This window comes from Thalia democratica, chromosome 4 (genome assembly GCF_965202585.1).
Source record: "Thalia democratica chromosome 4, ktThaDemo2.hap1.1, whole genome shotgun sequence".
NCBI lineage: Eukaryota > Metazoa > Chordata > Thaliacea > Salpida > Salpidae > Thalia > Thalia democratica.
Window position 1 is genome coordinate 72,773,446 of NC_139168.1, and position 25,311 is coordinate 72,798,756.

The window sequence follows — 25,311 nt, forward strand, 5'->3', positions numbered from 1 at the left end:
ATGATGAACTAAAAGAGCTGAAGAATGACCTTGGTCAATTGAACAACATTATTTCCATTGCTTCATTATATAATAAAATATTGAATCGTAAAATGGAAATCCTTGAAATTTTGAATAAACAAAAATGTAATGAACGCTTGAAACAGTTTATCTCAAATATTTTCAGTATACAGCTAAAAGTTTGGAAAAAAGCCAGTAACCGTTCGATACTTTATGGTAAAAATACTATTGAAAGAAATAAAAACATTATTGATATGTTTGCAATTGTAGAGGCTATTTTATCAAATATTAAGGACTTATTTACGACAACTTTAAAAAGAATTAGCTTTATGCTGAAGTATATGGATGAAATAGACAAAAACAAAACAATTATTATCTATTATACACTAGAAAAGCTTAAAAAGGATGATGATGAATGTCAAAAGATGTGTTTAAATACATTGCGGTAATTTGCAAACCTAAATAGTTCTTTAAAAGAAGATGTCAATAAATTTTTAGAAAGTTTTTCAAACTTGTTTGAAAAGTTGTATTACATATGTGCTAACAGCTACAGAATTTTAGTTGAAGATCAAAAAAAGTAACTATGTTTTATCGTTACGCTCTATGTTAGTTTAGTTTGTTTTCGTTCATACCGTTTAGTTTTGTTTGTTAATTGACTTTAGTTTTCGTGTATCATGAAAAAATATTTTTGTATAAATTAATAAATCAATGCACTAAGGTCTGACTTTATATAGTGAAATAAAAATAAATTAATATATTATTTCTTAACTAAACATCCAACTTTTTTTAATAAAAGGTAAACATGAACTTAAGTTGAGCAGAAACTTTATCTTTAACATCTAAAATAATGGAAAAAAACTATAATAAAACTTTTGATAAAATAATATGTCTTAAAAAATATAATATATATAGTAATAATATAAAATAATATGTCTTAATATGTGCTTTAGTTTCTTAAAGTTAGATGTAAACTTTATAAAAATAAAAATGTAACTTTTTGTATACAGCTATTGAAATAACTTAATAATAACTTAACAACTAATATTAAGTTAGTAATCATAGTTTCCGGGTAATCAGTAAGAAGCTCTATTTTAAAATAAACGTTTGGTAAATTACGAAAATAAAACTAAACAGTTTCTCTTAAATCTATATTAAAAAATGCTGCAAATTAAACATATTAAAAGGTTAAGAAAATAAAATTTTGTTTACCAATTACATTTTAGTAACTTTAATTAAGATTGATTCTACTTGTCTTGTCAAACAAAAAGGAATTAATGCTTAAATCAAGTAAAAACTATGTTTTGCTTTTAAAATTTCGAAATGATAAATTGTTGAAAACTACTGTAGAAACCTTTTATATATAAAAAACTTCAGCAAGTAGATAAAACATCTTCGTCTTTAGACTATCGACAGTGGTTTTTATATAAAAAACTTATATTTGTAAAAATTAAATGAAATTCTACAGTTTATAAAATTGGTGACTAAACTTAAGCTTTTTAATAAAGTTAATATTTATAAAAAAGGGTAATAATAAGATTTGATTAAAAATGTTTCAAAATATATATTTTATAGCATTTAATTTAAATAACATTATTAATTATGTTAAAATATTATTATAAACTGTTGTGTTACTCTTGTAATTTATTACTCAGTAATATTTAAAATCTCCATAATGTTTGTTTCATAATTTAAAAAATAATAATTGAAATACTATCATTTAATAGTATTAGAAGTTGTTCTAAAATAATTTTGCATTTAGTTTAAAGCACTTTACTGTTTATAAAGATTCGATACTCAGCAAGTTTTTATACTTTGAAAATTTAATTTCATTGTTTTTAAAAGATCATAACTAGGACACTAATAAAAGGATACCCATAAAAAACCTGCCGATTTGTTCGAACACGAACTATTACGTCACAATGAAGACAGTTAACCAGGTATGACCTTTTTAAGTTGATCGTACGGTTTGCAATATAAACATAAAAATGGTATATAAGTTAATTATATTTTAATCTACAAAATTTTACAAAATTTTTATTTGTTTTTTAAGGTTTTAGAAAAAAATTCGAAAGGCTGCAGATGTTTATACTCGTGTACATTATATCGTAAGTTTTTAATAATTAAATTATTATTGCAGTTTCATTGAACGGGTTTATATTGTTTATTGAGAGATAAAAAAGCGCTTTTATTAACTAAAGAAGAGAAGTTCGGACTAAAGACCTGGTGTACAAAGGAACCTTTCGGTTTTTGAGTCGTACACCATATACTTGTAACATTTCTTACGAGTTATTGAATTTATTTTTATCATTTAAATATTTAATCTTTAGTAATAAAACAGTCAGTTTAAAAAAAAAATTAAATGAATTTTGTGTATAAAAACATACTTAAAACCTTGTTTAGTAAGATAAAAACTAAAAAATAGATATAACTTGAAATCCACTTATTAAAGGAGATACACAATACTCATTACTGTTTGAAAAGTTTAATTCCATTATAAGTAATAGCCACAAAACTTTGGTTAAAGAGGAAAAAGAAAATACTTGCACTTAGAGCGTTTTCAAATCAGTATCTTCTATGTTATTTTTGTTGTTGTTTATACCGTTTAGTTTTGTTTGTTAATTGACTTTAGTTTTCGTGTATCATAAAAACAGTTTCTGTTTCAACTAATAGATCAATGCACAAAAAATGACTGTATATAATAAAATAAGATACTTAATAGCTTAAAACACACAAAAAATATTTAATAACTTCAAATCTCTTTATTAACCGAAAGGTTAATTTTAGTTTAAATTAAACTGGAAAGTGATATTTTAAGTTGGAAATACTTTTATATGTCTAAAATAAAATTTAACATTGACGTTAAAATTAAAAGAGAATAATTTGTTTTACAATGTTAAAAAATCCAGGTGTAAAATAAATAAATTGATAAAAAGAGTTTTTTTTCATGAACTTTTACTTATAACCATAAATGCCTTGTTTTAAGCGCTACACTAAAAAACCCTTAGCACGCTACAAATTTAGCAGTCTAACAATTTATTTCGAACCACATTAAAAATGCTGCAAACTAAACATCTGGAAAAATGAAAATTAATCGATAAAATTTAAGATAGGTAAGTTTTGATTACCAATTGGATTCTAGGTAACTTAAATAAAAATTGATTCAACTTGTTTTGTCAAAAAACAAAGGAATTTTAGTTATAAACGGGGAAAAACAACTAATTTTTTGCTTATAAAGCTTTAAAACATAATTTCTTTATTCTAGTTTTTAAAACTACAGTAATTTAACACATATACATAGTAAATGGATAATGAGTAGTATTTTATATTTAAAGAAAAATCGTACTAATATTTGTACAAAATACGCACTTATACGGATTCTATAGTTAGTGTTGGTAAAATTTAGTGCTATAAAATTTAGTTGTTTAAATATTTGTTTAAAACGTAATATTGTTTCTTGATAAATTTCTTGAAATACAAATTGTATAAAATAGTTTGCAAAATTGCTTATTTTGATATATAAAAGCGGTATAGTGGTCTTACGACACATGTAAATATAGGCGTTGGCTCTAATAAGTGTCGCAAATGTTTTCTTTGACTATTTGATATACGTATTAAAATAGTTAATTAATTTAGTGTTAATTGTTACGGCCAGCTCAAATTTATAAGCTTATTGTTAAGTTTTTTAGGTTTTTATAATATCTAAGTTTAAACTGACTTGACTTAACAAGTTAATAACCAATTCAATTTGTTTATTCAGCATTAAACTAAACCCTTCCAACAACTCTGCTTATGTAAATAATATAATATTTTTTTTGTATAAGTAGTGACTACAAAGTAAGTGCATTTATAAGAAGCTTAAAGTATGAGTAGAATAAAAAGCTTAGTAGTTTAAAAATATCTACTTTATTTCGTTATGCCTTAAGTTCAAATAAATAAACTTGTTTTGAATCTACACTTCTTAGATCTTAACTCGATTACACTAAACGCTCGACAATTTAATTTAGTATCAATAACCGCTAGATTTTTGACATAATGTTGTTTTAGCAACTATGCTCTACGAGCTTAAATTTTTTGTTTTAAAATATATCATTAAGCAAATGAATCATCTTAGGGATAGGAAACTACTATAGTAGAAGGACGAGATTTATACCTTTTGGTACTTTTCTCTGCACATTTTGAGTTGTGGTAATTTTCTGTGCACAAAATAAATTTTTAACACTTGAATACTTCTTTGGTAACGCTTGCTATGGAAGCTAAATATTTAACAACTTTCATTATTTATACAAGTATTTTGAAAATTATTATAATAATAAACTAAGGCTTAAAAACTACAGTGAATGTGTTTTACACATAGAAAGTCCTATAGAAAACAATAAATACAATATTTAAAAACATACTTGCTAATAAACTATAATTAAGTGTTTAAACAACGGTATTATATTGTATATATATCTTTCTTTTTAACTTTTATTGCGGAAGTGGTCATTCATATCAACTTTTTCATGTTAGACCAGAGCAGTATGTATTAATGTAGATTAATCAACTACTCTTCTGATACTTTTAAAATGTAGCATTCAAAGTGATACGGACAGCTACTAAAAAGTTTTAATAGATAACAGTGGCGTAGCGTGGTATTTTGGTCAGGGGGTGCGCAAATTTTTTTCTCAAAAAATCCTCTAAATTAAAACTTTTCTAATTAGCTATAAAAAAAACTTTTTATAAGTAATATAATTGAAATAAATTTATTAAGTAAAATAAGTTCGTTAACTGTTTTAAAAAATATTTATATATTACAAAATTAAACAATTAAATAAAAGTATAAATTTCATTAGAATTACTTATACTTGCAAAAATATAAACTTACTAAATAAAAATTGTTTTTATTACTTATAGTAAACTTTACATCTTTAAAATATAATATATTCAATAAAACGAAAGCATCTGTTTTATTTACGAAAAAAATATCAATCTCTCTAATATACAATACAACAGTGATAACAACACCTCATTGCACATAACTTTAATAAAGTTACAGAGAAGTTAAAACAGACCAACTTTATAACTGTTGTTAAAAGTATACTTTTTAAATTCAATTAACTTGATTGTATTTGTTTAAAATAAAAATCATAAACAAAGTTTATTTCTCATAGGCCAACACGCTTATCTTGTAGGTTTACAAAATAAAGTTCAGAAATTTAGCAGTAGTCTTAACAATGTAGCATAAAAAAAAATTGTAAAATTGTTTAATTTTTCTTTAAGCGTGATGTATTTTTGTAAACTTTTTGTAGAAAAATAATTTGCCATAAGGATATACTACACTGGTGCGCTATATTAATTGTGTACTTTTTGAGTCTAAATTCTTATGAAGTTGATGAACTTATAAAAATTTTTCCTTATGGAGTTTTTCATCTACATCGGTGCGCATTTGCAATTACGCACCGAATCAGTATATTGAGTAATAACATGTACTTTCCTAACTTGTCACTAATTGGTATTCAAAATTTCGTTTAACTTTTTGAATACTAGATAAACATAGTTGAAAAAAGACAGATTAAGCAGAAAAAATAAACTATAAAGGATAAAGATGTTACATTCTTTTTTTTACATTTTTCTTTTTTTGGGTGGCACGAAATTTTAATTGAAACTTTTTTACCAAAACATTACACTTAAAACATACAACAACAAAATAAAATAAATAAAGATGAAAAAATTTATGTCTGTATTTATTTATTAAAATGTAAAAGTAAATTTTAATTTGTTATACTGAATTATTTCAAACGTTAACGATTTCTTGTAACATAAAATTAATTATAGTTTGACTCTTATGGGTAAAACGTTAAAACTAAAAAAATATTTTTGTATATTTTTACAAAAACTAATATTGCTAAATGTCATTATGTTAAAACTTGTGAGTTAGTTTTAAAAAAAGTATATATTTACAATATAATTAATAAAATCTTTTTTTTTTTTTTTTTTTTTAATACTTACAGGTAAAAAAATTAATTCTAATGCTTAAAACTACTAATAAGTGTTAAAATATAAGGCATATAAGTTTAATTTTTTCATTAATAGTTATACATTTTTGTTTCATTTAAGTTCGAATACATATAAATTTGTAAATGCTTTAAAAACTTTCAATTTTTAATCAAAATCAATGATTAAATTTACTTTTCTGTCAGTAAAAAAATGATGTATGTACTTTTTTAACTTATATGTTCATTTGACTTAAAACTGAGCATAAAATTTAAACTAATTTCATAGTGATTTAGCATTTTTCCTTCTACTTCACTAAGTTATGTCTTAAGTTTGTTAAAATTCAAAACTTTTTCAAAATAAGTAATTTTATGTTTCGATTTTGATTAAAAAAAAAACTTATAAATTTCGGATTAATTTTGCTAGATATTATGTATTGCAATAAAAATGTAGTATTTATTCGAAAAACTACTAAATCAAAAGCTAAATAAAATAATTATTCTCAGTCTTAACCTTTAAAAAATTTAATTATGAGTATTCAGAATTTTTTAATGTTTTTTAAAATAAAAGAAATTAAGGTTTTTGTTTTGATAATAAAGTTTTAAAATAAACTGTTATAAGTTTAGTTTTTTATGGATACTTTTTAAATCTGCTAGCTTATGTCTTTAATTTAAAAGTTTTGAAAAAGTTTATCGTTAATTATTGTCACGTTTTATTAAAAACAATAAATAATTAATTTATTAACAGGTGAGTAGTTAGTACCACTTGTAAAATGATAAAACTTCGACTAAGTTTTGATCTCAGTTTGAGCAAAGTTATTCTGGGTGTAACTGGTATATCTGCTACTACTTTTGCATTTCAGTATTTCATTTCAAAGAACAATAAACTAAACGGGTTGTTAGAGAATGATTTGAGTTCTAAGAAAGACATTATAGTGTCAAATTTAGTTTCTCCAAAAACTTTGGTTGAGCCTGAAATCGGTAAAGATAATTTAGCTAAAAATGAGTACAAAAACAGCAAAGCTGAAAATGATTTAAAATTGTTTACAAATGAAAGTAAGAGTGATGCCGTTCCAATTGTCGGTAAGGAAGTAATCCGAAAAATAACGAATTCAGTTCAAACAGTGATAATTCAATCTCAAATTCTGATCCAAACTGCGAAGAAACTATTTCAAAAACCGAATCAAGCTATGAAAAGTCAGCCTCGAAAATCGACTTAAACTGTGTGAAGTTAGTATCAAAAACTGAATTGAATTGTAAAATGCCAAACCCAGAAACTGATTTAGATTGTAGAAAATCAACTTTAAAGTTTGATATAGACAACACAAACAAAAGTACAGAAATTCTTTGCAGGAAAGTATCAAGTGGGTTTAAGAAGATAGGTAACATAAAAGATGATATCCAATATAAAATGACGGATAAAAATACTGAATTGTTTGATAAGAATACTGATATAAACTATAAAAATTCAGTCTCAAAAACTGATTCAAACTACAAAAAGTCTATTTCAAAGTCTTTTCAAGACAAAACGAATATTAATAAGGAAAGTCAAGATCAATTGTCAATTAAAAGTGTAAAAATCCTTGACAATAAAAATATTATAGGAGCAAATGCAAGTACTTCAAATGAGGGTTTTCAAACTTTTAAGAAAAAATCTAATGTGCATATTAAAAAAAAGCCTGAAAATAATAAAGTTGTAAAACTTCGTAATGATTTAAATGAGCAGTATGTATTTTTTGAGAAGACCTTAAAACTTATAAATGCTGAACAAAAAGAACATGAAAATAATATTGGTCAGTTGGAGACAAATATTTCTGTTGCTTCATTGTATAAGGTAATATCAAACCTTAAAAATGCAATTTTAGAAGATCTAAATAAACCAAAGGGTAACAGAATTTTGAAACAGTTTTTTCAAAGTGTATTTAGTTTACAGCTAAAGGTTTGGAAAAAAGCGAGTGCATGTTTAAAATACAAAAGTAAATTATCTGATGAAAAAAATGAAAGTATTAAGGAAACTTTTGATAAAATAAAAGCTTTATTAGACATATGTGATGATACAATAAAAAACACTTTAAAAAGAATTAATATAGTGCTAAAGTATATTGATGAAACTGATAAAAATGAAATAAATAATATTAATAAGTCACTTAATGAGATAAAAATGAAGATTATGATGCAGAAGTTGGAAAATACATTTCAAGAGTTAGGAAAAGAAAATATTATTTTAGACGATGATATAAATGACATTTCAGATAGTTTAAAAAACTTATTTTGCAAGTACAATCAAGTTTGTTCTAATTTCTACAAAATTGTAGCTAAAGGTTTAATCACTAAATAACTAAATGTGTTAATATATTATACTATAAAACGTTCTGTTTCGTTCTTTTTTGCTGTTTCGTTCTGTTTTTTGTTTACTGGTATTATTACAAAAATTTTGCTTTTGTTTATAAATTCAATGCACAATAAGTGTAACTTAATTTGTTAGAATAAATAATGGTTATTTAAAGACATTTTCGTCACATAAGTCAACCATTACAAAAATATAAATACATTAGATACTTTACATAAACTTAAGTTATAATTAAATATGATCTTCAACATCGAGAATATTTTCTTAAACTCACATAATTTATGGTTTAGGTTTAAGTAGAAATAAACATTTTAATCTTTAGTTATGATATATAAATATTATTAAATAACATCTTTGTGATGATTCTTTAGTTAAATTTGTTTATTTCAAATTTTAAATGTTTACTAACTAGGTTCCATAAAATTAAAACATATCATCTCAGAAATAATGGCATTTTGTGTAACACGCTTATAACAATTAGAAACTACAGTAAATCAATAATCATAAAACTATAAACATTAATAGTTGTCAAAAAATCAAAACATGCTTTTTCAAAATGCATTTGATTTAAATTGAGTCATTAAAATTTTTGTTTTAATTAGAATAATGTTAATTCAATATTTGCTTTATAATTTACAAATAGATGAGTTTGATGAAAATAAAATAGTGTTTATAATTTTCATTTATTAAATATTATGGATAATTTATAGGCACTATGATATGGAGCGGGTCAATATTGTACTAGTATTCGAATAAAGAAAACAAAGTAATTTTTGACACTGATCTAGGCATAATTTATTTTCATGAGTTATAATTGTTTAGTTATTAGTTTGAAGAGTAAAATATTGATAAATGCTTTGACTTCTTTTCTTACTTGAAATCTAAATAAATATATCTTTCTTTGTTGAGTTTATTCACAAACTAAATACAAGAATGATAAAGTATGTAATACAAAACATATAAACTTACAAAACTAATAAACAATTAATGTTTTTATCCAAAACACTTTTTGAAACTTGGATTTTTTTGTTAATAGAAGCTGTCTTATAAATGAATATTATTTACTGTCACAGTATTGTAATATATACCTAGTTGTTCTTTTTTTATTAAATTTAAATTACCTTTGATATGTGCGCCCTTTTAAAAACTATTAAAATATTGAATTGTCAGAAATTCAATTGCTATGTAACCATGGACAACTGTCTACTAAAGTATTATAGTTTTAAAATTTACTCTCAGTAAAAAAAAGTAAATTGTTTAATTTTAATCAATTACTACTTAAAAAAAACTTCTTATTATTATATTTAAATGTACATTTAATAATTGTTTAAAACTAAATTAAAAAAATAGTTCTAAAGATATATTCATATAAAAGCTAGCACAACTATCAAAATCTGTTCTAAAGTACCATGGAGAATTTCGTTAGAAAATATTTAAAACAAAAAGTATATTTGATTGATTTATCTCAAAAAAAGTAAAGTACGTTGAAAAAAATGAAACAATTTAAATAAAAAAAAAATTTAAACATAAAGACAAAGGTTTAAAGATTTAATTTTTTATTTTATAGAATAGTTTAAATCTGAAGGTTTATCTGTGTTGTTTTATAAAACTTCAATCAGTAGACTACCGTTATAAGTTACTCATAAAAGTGTACAAAATGCACATCAAAATGTTTTTAAACGTATGAGTTCCATAGTATTCATTTTGTTTGAAGGTAAGCTTTAAAATCTTAGTAGTTTATCTGTTTAACATTTCTTTAGTGTGTCAGTAGCTTTTTTAACGTTAGCAAACAAAATTTTAAAAAAGATAAACTACTTTAATGCTAAATGTTACAGGTGTGTAGTTAGTAAAACATGTAAAATGATAAAACTTCAAATAAGTTTTAATGTCAGTTTGAGCAAAGTTATTGTAGGTGTAGCTGGTATATCTGCTACAGTTTGTGCATTTCAGTATTTCATTTTAAACAAGAGCAAGCTAAAAGGCTTTTTGAAGAACGATGTTGTACGGAATAAAACAGACTCAGAGAAAAAGAGTAAAGTGTCAAACCTAGTTTCTGCAAACCAACTATTGTGTCAAAACTCAGTAAAATTAGATAAGCTACAGATGACTTAAAAAACAAAAAACCTGAAAATGACAAAGATAAGTTTTCAAATAAAAATAAAGGCTATATCACTCCTATTAACGAAATCTATAGAAATACATCAGATTGTAAAGGTGAATATAATTCAAACTATGAAAAATCAATCTCAAAATCTGATTTAAACTATGTAGGACCAATTTCTGAAAATAAATCATGCAAAGCGAATATTACTAAAGTGCATTCAGGTCAAGTAAAAGATAAAAGCATAAACGCTCTTGATAATAAATCTGGGATTGGAGCTAATGCCAGCTATCTTCTAATGACGGTTTACAAACTGTTGAGAAAAAATTTAAATTAGATTATAAAAAAGAGCCTGTAAATAAAAAAAGTCTAAACCAATTGAAAGATGAAAGAATTGAGTTTCTTGATAAGGAAATAAGTTTAGATGCTGATATAAGTACGTACCTCTATTGACGATTTGCAAAATGTTGAGGAAAAATCTATTGTAAATGTTGAAAAGGAGCACGTAAATGAAGATATTATAGTACAATTAAAAGATGAAAATGTAAAAGTTCGTGTCAAAGAAGTTAGTTCAGAAGCTGATACAAGTACTACAAGTACTTCTGGTGACGGTTTTCAAAAAGTATAATAAAATGTTAAGGTAAAATATAAAGTTTGTATCAAAAAGAAGCTTGTATGTAAAAAATGTCCAGACTATTTGATAGATGAAAATAAAAAAGTTCTTGGCAAAGATGCTAGATTAAAAGGTAATGCAAGTACTCTAAATGACGGTTTGCAAACTGTTAAGGTGAAACCTAAGAAGAATAAAAGAAAAAGATCTGAAAATAAAATAAATAAGCTTCGTAAAGATTTACTTCAGCAGCAAAGTTTCTTTGAGGAGACTCTTAGATTAATAAAAATTGAAGAAAATGAACTCGATCAAAACCTCGATCAGCTGAAAAAAGGGACATCAGCAATTTCTTTGTATGATAAAGTTTGCAATCGTTAAATTAAAATCCGTGAAAAGAAGACCGACCTAAATTACAACGAAAATATGAAAGCTTATTTTAAAGATGTTTGTGTTTTAAAGGAAAAAGTATAAAAAGAAGCGGGAAAGAAACCAATATATGCCACTACTAAGTTAACAAACAAAAAACAGAAGAATCTTAAGGAAAATTTTGATTGTATACAAGATGTGTAAGAAAATTGTGGGGGTTTAGTTGATATTGTTTTGAGAAGAATTAGATTTATGCTTGAATATTTGGAAGTAGATGAACCTAAAACAAAATTTTTCTTTGAAGTGTATGATAATTTGTACATTGAAAATGAGGAATATCAGAAGAAAATTCACATAATGTTTTGTGGTTATAAAAATAAATTTAGCAGTGATGCTATATGGTCAACTTTAAATACTATAAAGAATAATTTTGGTTGTTTGTTTTCCAAGTTTTACTGTATTTGTAAAACTAGCTACAAGACTTTAGTTGAAGATGTTTAGATAAAATATATGATAAAATTAAGAATATACTCAATTCAAAACGTTTTTGGTTTGTTATTTAGCTTTGTTTTTGTTGTTTCTTTTCGTTTTTTACATTGTTTTGTTTTAATAAAAACACTCTTTCGTTATTTTAGTAGTTAAATGCACAATAAACATAGATAAATATAATTAGCTTAATTGTTTTAAATATGATCTTGAAAATTTGACTGTCAAAGACTTAATGAGTGTAAATAAATTTAAAATTTACTATAGCAGTGGTTCCCAACCATTTTGATGTCCCACACCCCTAAAGTCTCTTAATTTGATTTCGCACCCCTAACACTATATGCTATAACTATTTATTAATAATTTGATTATAAAATCATTGGTTTGATTAATTAATAATTTGTATTTTAATTCTTATGATAGTGTACTATATTATCAAAAATAAAATTCTTGAAAACTTATAAAACATAGCAAACTATATTCGAACAAGTTTTATCTTTTTTTTATAAGGTAGAAAACATCAGCTGTTATAAATTAAGAAAATGTTAAGTTTTATTTACAAAAGTATTAGCAGCTAGGAATTTTCAAAATAATAAAGGTTTGAGTTAAGATTTTTAAAATTTAAAAGATATGTATAAAAGCAAATACAAATTAAAATGCTTGCTTACAACATAAATAAAAAAAAAGTAGATTGAAAAAGGTAAAGTATTTAGGTTCAAAAAAGGAATGAATAGAAACAAAGTTGATGCATAGAATACTTTTGCTGATCTATTAAAATTGGTTTTACTATAGCTAAAAACATACAGTAATTGCTGTGAACTTTACAATTTACTGATGTTAAATCTTTAAGCACCACTTTCTGCACAACGAAGCTTAATAAAAGAATATATTATAAATGTAATAAACTTAACAGAACCAATTTAGAACCAGTTTTAAACAATTAATGGCCACTTAAGAAACTAGAATATTTAAAAAATAGATGATTAAAATTCACAAGTGTAAAACTCTAAGAAAGCTTTACTGAAGTGTTAATTCTAAACTAACAGCTATTAAATGAAATTAGTAAAATGAATTTACTTCTAAAAAAAGGGCTCTTGCTCTATGACGTATTAGTAAAATTAATTTATTCAGAAAATAAGCGCCAACTTCTTTTTATAAAAAAATGCACTTTTTGTGAGAATGTGAAAGTGAAAATCTCGTTATTTATAATTCAAAAATTAAAAGCCATTCCGCACCCCCAAGGGGTGTGAGCTAGACTTGTTAAAATGCTAACAGTTACTATGGTAATTCAGCAATGAAGCGTATAAACTTTGGTTTGTTTTAAGTTGGTAATTTCACGCTCGAGTAAACAAAGCAGAGCTTTATAACATGTCTGGTGTGAGCACCCCTGGTTGGGAACTCATGTACTATACTGTTGGCTTTAGCACTTATTACATTCCCAAAATTCCAGTTAAATTTAAAGTATTATAAAATATAAAGATGTTAAAAAATAAGTAACCAGATGAAGGTTGATCTAAAAAACTTAGCTATTGTTACAATAAACCTTTTTACATTAAATAGGCGAATAAATCGTTACGTTTTTCAAATGATTATTATGCTTGACAAGTCTTCTTAAAAATCCTTTACGCCTAAATAATAAAATATTCTTTTCAAAATAATTTATTATTTATTATTTTAATTTATAAGAACTACATGATTTTAAATTACTACTTGTATAAGAAAAATTATTTCATTAATCCTTTAAAAAATATTTTATGAATAAAAAACCAAATGTTTGTTTTCGCAACTTTATGCATAAAGCTCAGTTCTTACTCAATAAAGAAATATTTTAAAATTTGTCTTTATACTTACAATTTATACTAACAATTACAACCACGTACTTTAATCTTAAATTGATGAATTAAACGTATGGATGTTATTTAACTAGGTTTCTATATAAATCTGAAGGTAATGTTTAATGAAAAAAAAAAACAAAAAAATAGCTATATTTTGCTTAACACTTTTTATTATCTACATTTGTTAAAACAGAAAAAAATATCCTTGAAAATAGTTTTTCTAATTTTTAAAACAGTTAATTTATTTATGTTTTCGTCAAAACTTTTCACTATATAACACTAATAAAGAGTTTTTCAAATTAATTATAAATAACAAAACCGAAACAGTTAAGATCTTATAAATATAATAAAATATATGAAGGAGTTTATAAATCAAAATACATGTTTTTTTTACAAATTTTAAATTCTATAACAAAATTAGTAGCAACATCGGTCAGTTTTGGATTAAGTTACTCAAAAGTAAAAGTAAATGTTGTTATATAATAAGAGAGAAAAAGAAAATAACACTCAAAAAATAATAAAAAATCACAAACATATTACTATCAAAAAAAAAATTATGTTCAGTTTCTGAACGAAATTGACAAAAAATTTATAAAGCTATGGATTAAGACTGAAGAATGCTAAATAAAGTATTTAAGCTTTTAGAGAAAAATTTTTAACTTAAAATAAACTGTAGAACTATTTTTTAAAATTCAATGGATTTGATAAAATAATTATCTATATCTAAACGTTTTAAAACTAGGAATCACACCTCAACAGTTTTGTTAAACTGCAGTTTATCATAAAAAACACGACTAAGTTTGAGTAGTTTTGGACAACTATTGCCGTAATCGTAAACAGTTATGAAAAAATAAAAACAATTACAAATGATACTTAAGCAAATATTGATTAGTTTGTGTACTATGATTATCAATCCTTACAAGTTTTCTAATTAAAGTTCATAAATATTTTTCTAGCTCTTTTTTATTTTTAAGTTTAAGTTTGTTGTTCAGAACGTAATGGTATTTTGTACCTTTATTTTTTTTTTATATTCTTTAAGTTCAAATTTTCTGTAAGTGATTCAATTTGTTGGTTATAAGAGTTAAGAATTTATATATTATAACTTTATGTATTACAATTACAAAATTAAGAAAATTAAGATATTTCTTATACTTTAATATATGGCCTCTCTGGTAGTTTTTATTTTTAATTTACTTGAAACATTATCAGTTTATAAGTTTCAATAAATATTGAACAAGAAACTGCAAGTTGTGATCGTAATACAACGTTATAATTATAATAACATTTTTAAAGCATAAAATTTTTCGGTACTTTTAACCAATATTTTTCAAAAATGGTTCAATTGTTGAGATAGAGTTTCATAGTTTAAATTATTTCATTGATTTTTTATCTAATTAACCGATTAAATCAAAACATTTTAACACTTGTACTAGTATTCAAACTCTTTAATCTGACTTATAACCTAAAAAATAAAAAAGATAATTAAACTGATATTTAATGTTTGCTGATCATTTACTTATGACAATGTTTTTTTTAGTATTTCATTTATTATCAAACCCTACATTACTTTTTATCTACGATACTTTTAATTATATAATTTACTTAAAATATGAACTTTTTTTTACAAAACAGCTTAACAAATTACATTGTAAATAAAAAATCAAAGTTCCATTGTAGTTTAAAAAAAAATTATAATTATTTTGAAGTGTTTTAAACAATTTCATAGACAGACTTATCTGATTAATTTTAAATACATACAGAACTGAAATAATAGTATATGCTTCAAACTGTTATAAATTTTATTGAGACTAACTATGTGTTCATAGAACGTATTTGCTGATTTTAACTAACATTTTACTACTTTTCCGTATTAAAATTATTTTTGAACTATATTTAGTGGCCTTCCCCGAGAAAAGAAAAAAAAAACAGATTTAGTTTAAGTATTTAACAATGCCTTGAAAACTTTGGTAGATGTTTAAAACTTTTCATTTATTTTAATAAATGGTATTAGATTTATTCATTTTACATTTAATTATAAATACTTGTACAAAATACTTTTGTTATAAACGTTCTACAAATTCGTATCACTTATGAAAAGAACTAATGCTTCAAAGTTAATTTCTTTATTAGATAACCTATAAACTTATAAAGTTTTATTCAATAAACGATATTTACTGATTTGTAACTAGTCTTTACAACAGTATTCACTAACATGTTTTTAAATCTTATTTACTCATAACCTTTTCATTAAGGTTTAAAATTACAAGAAAGTACTTTATTAAAACAGGTAAAATGATAAAACTTCGATTGAGTATTGATGTAAGTTTGAGCAAAGTTATTCTTGGTGTAGCCGGTATATCTGCTACAATTTGTGCATTTCAATACTTTACTTCGAAGAAAACAAAACTAAAATGCTCTTCAAACACTGATTTTGTACAAAATGAAATGGAATCACAGAAAGCCAACAAAGTGGCGATTTTTATTTCAACAAAACCTTACGTTAAGCCCAAAATCACTAAAATCACATCATCTAAAGACGAGCTGGAAAACAAAAAAGTTGAAAAGAATTTACTTGCTTACAAAAGTAAAGGTGTCAGTCAAGTTGAAGAAGTCGTTAAAAATCCGTCAGTTAGCAAAAGTAAGCCCAAACTATACTGTGAAGAGTTAGTATCGAAAACCGATCCGAAACATGAAAGGAAATTACCAAAAACTAAATCAAACAGTGAAAAGTCTATCATAAAAACTTCTCTTAACTGTGATAAGTCAACCTCAAAAAACGAACAACACTGTGAAAAATTAACCTCAAAAATCGACTCAAAATGTGAAAAGTCAATCTCAAAAACTGACTCAAACTATGAAAAATCAGCTTTAAAAATCGACTCAAAATGTGAAAAGTCAATCTCAAAAGTCGACTCAAACTGTGAAAAGCAAATATCAAAATTTAGCTCAATTTATGAAAATACCACCTTAAAACCTAATTTTAGTTGTAAAGAAACCATCTCAGAAAATGAATCGGAAATAGTGAATACTGATGAAGTAAGTCAAGGGCAATTGGCTGATAAGAGTATAAAGCATTCTAGACAACAAGTTAGTTTAAAAGTTAGTAGTTTATATGGTAAGTCTCAAACTGATATAGTAAAAATTAAACTTGAGACTAAAAAGCAAACTGAGTATAAACTTAAAGTATTACGTAAAGGTTTAAAACAGCGCGAGAGGCTATTGAATCAGACATTTGAACTTATAAATAAAGAAAAAGATGAACTTGAGAAAAATCTTAGTTTGTTGGATAAGGGTACTTCAGTTGCTAAATTGAATAATAACATTTGCTATCGACTCGATAAAATCCGTAAAAAGTTGAATAATCGAAAATGCAATGAGTATTTGAAAATGATTACTTTAAGTTTTTGCGATTTAAAGCAATTAGTATGGAAAATATCAGTAAACCGTTTAAAATATTTTGCTAGATTGTCGGATGATAAACATAAAACTACTAGGGAAATGTTTGATTGTATTAAAACTATGATGAAAAATTTTGGAGATTTTGTTGGGATTGCTTTGAGATCAATTAAGTCTATGCTGGAATATATGAACATGGATGTTTCTAAAACAAACAAGTATTTCAAAACCTTTGAAGATCTAGAAGCTTGTGAGCTGAAGTGTTTAGAAACAATTGGTAGTTATAAAAATTCAAACCAATATTATTTAGTAGAAATCGTTATTAACAAAGTAGAAGTTAGTTTGAAGAAATTGCTCAGTGAATTTAACGACATTATTGAAAGTTATCAAACATTAGTTGGATGTGTATATCATAAGTATGCTTGCAATAATGAATTGACTGAATAGGAAATATTATGAGTTAGGAAATTATTTTTGTTCATTTCGTTTTCGTTGAGTTTAGTATTTGTGTAATACGTTGAATATTTTTATTAGTAATTATTTAAACAATAAATATTGCTTTCTGTAACGCCCTGAGATTTTGATTGTTGAGTTTCATAACAATTTTATATAACTTATAATATTTTTACAGTGTTACACTAAGTCAAAAAAAATAAATTAAAAGCTAAATAAAATATTTATACGCATATTTACTAAATAGAAGCCATAATAATAACATGTGAATAACTAACAGTAATTTTTTGATTTGCTATTTCAATTAGTTTTTAACATGCCTGTTACGTTAAAATCTTAATTAAAAAATGATTTCTCAATATACAAAATAAAAAATTTTTATATAATGTTAATCTGTTTATGCATTTATTTAAAACGTACTCCACTATTAATGTATAAAAGTATCATATCTTTTTTTATATTTAAATATCTGATTTATTATTTTTATATTTTATGTAATAAAATTTTTTTAGTTAAAAACATCATTAAAAATTTATTAACATCTGATTTCCACACGTGTTAAATATAGAGGTATATGTTTTTATTTTACAAATAGTAATCAAATACTTTAATTTATTTTTAAAGTATGGAAACACTAAGAGCAGCTCTGAAATTTTAGAGTTGTAATCAAAACAGGAGTTTTAAAATTGTAAATGAAAAATTAAACAAATTCGTGCAATTTTATATTTAAATGTTATGTTGTATACTAAATTTTATCAATATACATAGAATTTTTTATTTTATTTTTCAAAACCATAATTTTTGCCAGTTTTGTTTTAAACGAAGTTGCTACTCCGAATGTAATGTAATTTTTTACTTAACTTTTCTTATTTTTTGTTTTTAAGTTTTCTTTTTGTAGTTAAATTTATTGGTAATAACAAGTAAATAGCTTGTTTATTACGAATAAAACTGCTAAAATTAGTCTTGTTAATATAAAAAACTAAATATTTTGTCTAACTTTCAATACATGCAAAATACAAAGACTTTAAAAAGATATGAAATTAAAATTATATTGCTATAAGTTATGAATTATTGTGCTTCAAAGCCAAGACTACTTTAAAAAAAAAAAAAACTTTAAAGTAGCTTTTATATAACTTTACAAAAATTTTGAAAAAAGATAAATTTTTTTTTAAATTTATTTATACTTTGTAAATACTTAATAATTGGTGTTGTTACTTGAATTTTATCTATATTTATTTAATGAATATATTTCATTTAATATCATATTTAAGTTTTAAGTTGCACGTTAATAGTATAGTAAAACTGTTAAAATGATAAAACTTGGAATTCGTTTTGATGTCAGTTTGAACAAAGTTATTTTGGGTGTAGCTGGTATACCTGCTAAAGTTTGTATATTTCAGTATTTTTCTTCTGAAAACGGTAGACTGAAAGGTTTTTGGAGACTGAGTTTGTAAAAAACGAAAAGGGTTCGAGAGTACCAATAAAGTGTCAAGTTTGATTTTTACAAAACCTACATTAATATCAATTTTATATAAATAAATAAGCTATAAATGAGTTCTGAAACTAAAAAACTGAAAATGGTTTAGAATTATCTACAAACAAAAGAAAAAATTTAAATGTTAGTAAACAAATAATCAGAAAGTTATCTGTTCTTGAAAAAAAATTCAAATGTAAAAGGTCTGTATCGTAAAATAATCTAAATCCTTAAGAGTCAATCATTAAATCAGATTTGAACTATAATAATTTAATTTCAAAATCTGATTTAAATTTTTAAAAGTTAATATTAAAAACTGGTTGAAATTTCAAAAGTCTTTCGCAAAAACTAATTTAAAATGTGAAAAAAAGCCTTAAAAACTAATTCAAAATGTGAAAGTAAGCCTCAAAAACTGATTCAAAATGTGAAAAGTCAATCTCAAAAACTGGCTTAAACTGCGAAAAGTCAATTTCTAAATCTGATTTAAATTGTGAATAGCCAATCTTAAAATCTAATTTAAACTGTAAAAAGTCAAACTCAAAATGTGATGCAGCCAAAGAAAATAACAATGAAGGTAGTCTAGAAAAATTAAAAGATGAAAATATAAATGTTCTTGACAAGAAAGTTAGCTTTGAAGCTATGCAAGTATTTCTAATGACGACCTGCAAAATGTTTAGGAAAAGTCTAAAGCGTCTAAAAAAGAGCCGGAAAACAACAAAGTTACAAATTTTCGTTATGATATAAATGAGCAGCAAAATTTATTAATAAATGTCTTTAAATTCATAAATGATAAACATAAAAAACATGAGAACAATATTCGTCAGCTGGAGACAGATATTTCAGTTGCTTTATTGTGCAATAAACATCCAATTTTCTAAATAAAGTTATTGAAGATTTAAATAAACAAAAGTGTAATGATTTTTTGAAACAGTTTTTTCAAAACTTTTTTTAATTTACAGCCAAAAGTTTGGAAAAAATCTCGTAATTCATAAAGACTTAAAAGTAAGTTTGATGAAACAATAAATATTGAAAGATGTTGACAAATAATTTTGTTCATTAAGTTAGAAATTCAAGTTTTATTTTAAAAGTATAAGCAAGAACTATAAAAATATTTCTTTATTTAATACAGATTAGATTTATTTTATCTGTTTTTTAATATAGAATGTTTTTATTTACAACGAATTCAAAAAAAAATTCAAAAAGTTCTGCATTAATGTTAAAAATCTCTTTTTGTAACAACCTCTTACTTTTAGTCTTTTTTTTACATAAACTGTTTTAATAGGTTATAAATTAAAAAACTTAAACTATTTAAGAATTAAACTTACTCTAAAATATAAGGTATTTAAGAAAATAAATGTGTTAGTTAAAATAGCAAAAAATATACTAGTTAGATATTGTAGAACTAAACAGCGTTATACCAGGTTTCTTTAATTTCATCATAATTTTTTTCCAAGATTACTTTTATCTTATTAAACTTTCTGAATCTAGTTACTCTGTTGCCTATGTGATAATTCAGCAAACTAAGTAGACTTTTAACTGCTTCACATCAAAAGTTATGTATTAACAAAGAATGATCAAATTGTAAAACCAATAACCAAAGTAAATGTGGACTTAATTTTTTTTTTGTTTTTCTGTAAACTTGTTTGTTATCTATGTAGGTTAAACTTTCGTTTCGAATAGCGGTTTTTTTTTTGTCATCACTTCTGTGGCTGCTAGTATGTTTTTGAGTATTATTAGCTTCTATGGTATTTATTCAGTTAATTCTTCAACTAATGTAGGTTTTTATTCTGTTAAAGCAACACCTTTGTCTTCCCAATTATTGTGAGGATCTCTATTTCTATTGAGCTCGTTTTTCTTGGTCAGGTTTTTAAATTATAGGTGATCTTTTATTTTTTGATTTTTTAATTCTAAATTTTTAGTTTTAATTCATTGTTAGTCTTATTATTATTTTCGACCCAATTGCCATACACGTCTAAAGCGAACTTCCTTTTTTTTGTGTAAACCTTGAGTATTAAGCGACTGTCAAATATTCTCAAAGTTAGAATCTCTTCACATGCAAAGTTTGTTTTTATAGTGATTATTTTCAATATGTAATTTAAGAATTTTTGAAGCAGATTTTATTTTTTTATTTTTTAACCCTGTTTTTTTTACCATACAACCTACCAAATTTTAATTTCTCATGTTGATATTTTATCGTCGTATTTTTAAGGATTATGAAGATTCTTTTGATAAAATAAATGAAGAGTTCCCAATGCAGTTGATGCACAAACAAATCTGAGAAGTAATTTGTTTGAACGAACAGCAAACTTTAATGATATGGTTATCCTTGAAATTAGAGTTCTAAACAGCTAAAAGTGGTAACAAATAATACAATATAAAATAGAAACTACAAACAGAAATTTTCATAATTTATAATATTTTATGGTAATATATTTTATCAAACTTGTTGTTTTAATTTGTATAACCTATGTGAAACTAAATTACATATATTAATGTTTTAAATTTCTATTAAAACTCTAAGTTTTTAATAAAGTATGAACATCCTTAACATTAGAGGTCAGTTTTTTTTTAGTTCATTCTATTAAAATAAACAGCAAAAACTTTCTAAATTAAAAATCTTTGTTAATAGTCACACCTTATAGAAAGCTATAAGTCACATTGTTATTATATGGTAACTATAAACATTTAACATAGTAAATTCAATTACCCTACGCTGTAAGTTAGAGTTGGATAACGTTTTTAGTTTTTATCTGCCGATTACTTTATTTTAATTTCTTATATATTTAAAACTACTCAAATATTTAGTTCTTTTCGACAAAAAATTAACTCTGTAAGGCCTTTTTATATTGTATCTAGTGTATTTTTCCCGTAAGTTTTAGCTTTAACTTATTTTTATCGTTATTAAAATTCCAAATAGTATAACTGAAATTAATAATTTGGTTTAGCGGACAAATTTTATGCTCGCGGAATTTTAACTTTTGTGTACAAATTTTGTGAATATTAACATTGCGACTATTTTCAATATTGTGTCGCAAGTTGCTAATCTCTAATTTATAACAAATTTGAGAATATTATTTTTGTTATCAATCGGACGTATTTTTTAAAACAAACTGTAGTTGCACATTATAATGTGCTTTACCTTTATGCAGTGGTTAACTGTTTTTCAAAAGGCAATTATATAAAAAAAAACACATTGCCCGTATAAATTTTTATAAAATTTTAACAAAAATTTTATTTTTAATCTAATGATAGAATAGACATTAATTATAAAGTAATTTTCACATTATAAATAAAATTAAATATATTAATTGTATTTAGCCTAAAGCACGTCGGGAAACGTTCAAAATCCTCGTGCAATCAAAATCCACCCGCGATCAAAATCCACCCGCGATCAAAATCCGACCGTTCAAAATCCGGCCACGATTAAAATCCACCCGATCAAAATCCATCTGCATTCAAAATCCTCCTGCGATCAAAATCCACCCGCGTTCAAAATCTATCCGATCAAAATCCAACCGCGATCAAAATCCGACCGTTCAAAATCCACCCACGATTAAAATCCACCCTATCAAAATCCATCTGCGTTCAAAATCCACCCATTCAAATTCGTGAACCACTTACCGATCGAGGATAAGGGTTAGGGGTAATTGTGATGGTGCATAATAAATATGTAACAAAAAATTTTTAAAATCAAAAAAAATTTAAAATAATTAAATAAATAAATAAAATGTATAAAAAATTGGGTGGATTTGGAACGCGAATGGATTTTAATAGTATACCAGAACGTGAATGACAAAAGTTTTTCGACTTCGGCCTTAATTTAAAAAAAAAAGTTTAAAAATTGTTGTCAAAATTAGTTTATAATTAATCTACTCTTATTTCGAAAAAGTGAAATTTAAGTACTTACTCAATCAGTTTTATAGTGATATTTTAAATAGCACATTAAAGTTTATATATTTTCATATACCTTAAACTACCTTTTTTCCAAAATTTATAGAAAAAGATTAAGTTAGATTAAGTATTAGACTTATACCTAAGAACTATAGTGCAAACTTATTGAATCGTTAAATTTATAATTTATTATAATAAAAACATTAAAATCTTTAAAGCATTTATGTAAAAGTGTTTTAATTGCTTGTCCATAAGTAGTTATACGTTTAGTTAGCGTAAAAATATTTAAAATTTGATTTTTTGTTGTATAAAATCTTTTTTTATGTTATCTTTATTCTAAACTGGTAACTTTATTTGTAAATAATGTTTAATTTTAAGTTTTTAGTATTTTTTATAAGTACTTTAATAGTTTGTGTAAATAATCTTTAGGCTTCGAAATATATTGAACACTATAAGAACAAAGTTGTTCTGAGTCGCAAAACACATAAAAAAAGAAGTATTACATAAAAAAACATATAAAAAAGTTTCGCATTACATTTTTTAAGTTTATTTTCTAATTTTTTTAGTTTTTAGCAGAGAAAATGCCTTAGTTTTTTTACCAACCATTATGAACTTTTACGCTAAAAATATTTTTACTTTTACTAAACTTGCTTTTTTATCGATTCTCTCATTTACTTGCTAAGCTATTGATTCCAACAAGTTATCGTTTTTTACCTTAAGTTGATAACCAAAAGTGGTTTTGATAAAATACATTTGATGCAGATCTTATTGTTCATTATATTTGAAGCAAGTGTAATGCTCGTATGTAAAAGTTGATTTTGCTTAAAACACAATGCAGCCCTGAAATAAAAATAGCAAACTTATAATTATTAGATGAGATTTCTGTCTAGAGCAACTCAGTTACAAAGTTATATATTTGTAATGGTAAAAATAAACTGTTTGGTGCCTGAAAGCAGTATTTGCATTTTATTTTTTTATACATTTTATTTTTTAATGTCCGTAAAATTAGTTTTATTGTTAGTACAAAAACTTGTTTTTTATTTTTCGCAGTAAATTGTTTCATAACAAAGAACTGATTGTAATTAATAACTAATTTGAGTAAATTTACCACTAAAAATTTTTAAACTATCAAATAAACCTTAAACTTCAATTATTGAAGTTTTTAACATAAACATTTATTCACTTGTAATAAAATAAGTTTTCTTTCTTGCAAAATATTAAAATATAGGATAAAGATATGTCGTACTGTTTAACTAGATGATATTTTGTTAATTTAAATAAGACTACAACTGTAACTGTAGCGTAAACTTACTTTCTTTATAAAACTAAAACTGCAGCTAAATTCTTATTTAGTCTGCTTATAAAAAGTAGCACCAAAAGTCTTTACTAAAATCATTAAAAACATAGTAAATTAGTTATTTATTTAAGTTTAAAACATTAAGTTTTAGTCAAACGTAAAATAACATGTTTCTTATACGTTTTATAATCTTCGTTAGTTATAGAAACAAAATTTTTAGAAGTTTAAATCATTTAGAAAAATTCTTCTTTTAAATTCACTACTTTTTAAGACAACATGTAACAGTTATTAAAAATTAATTTAAATAAAAAAGAGTTTTTAAAGATATATGTAAACTAGCACGACATTTAATTTCTTTTCTAAAGTACCATACAGAATTCTGTTAGAAATTATTGAAAAACAAAATGTATATTTGATTGATTTCTCTAAAAATGGCTAGTTACGTTGAAAAACTAAAGTTAATTTAATTTAAAAACATTATTCTAAACATAAATTTAAATTTAAAAAATTTTACGTTTTGTTTTAATAAACAATTTAAATCTAAAGGTATGTCTAAATTTTTTATAAAATCTTAAACAGTAGACTACCGTTATAAGCTAGTTATAAATGTGTACAAAATGCGCAATGAAATATTTTTAAAAATTATGAGTTCCTTAGTGTTCATTTTCGTAAGATTTTAAGCTTTAAAATCTTAATACTTTATCTATTTAAATTTTTTTTTTACGTTGTGTAAGTATTTTTTTAAAGGTTAACCAACAAGTTGTAAAAAAAAAATTAACCAAAAGCTATTTTACATCAACATTTAAAGTTACAGTTGAGTAGTTAGTAAAACTGGTAAAATGATAAAACTTCGATTAAGTTTTGATTTTAGTTTGAGCAAAGTTATTCTGGGTGTAGCTAGTATATCTGCTACAATTTGTGCAATTCAGTGTTTCACTTCAAAAAAGAATAATCTTATGGACTTTTTATAGAACGATGTTGTACAAAATAAAACAGATTTCTAGAAAGACAAAAAAAATTCATATCTTACTTCTGCGAAACCTACAATTGAGTCCAAAATGTGCAAAAAGGCATCAAATA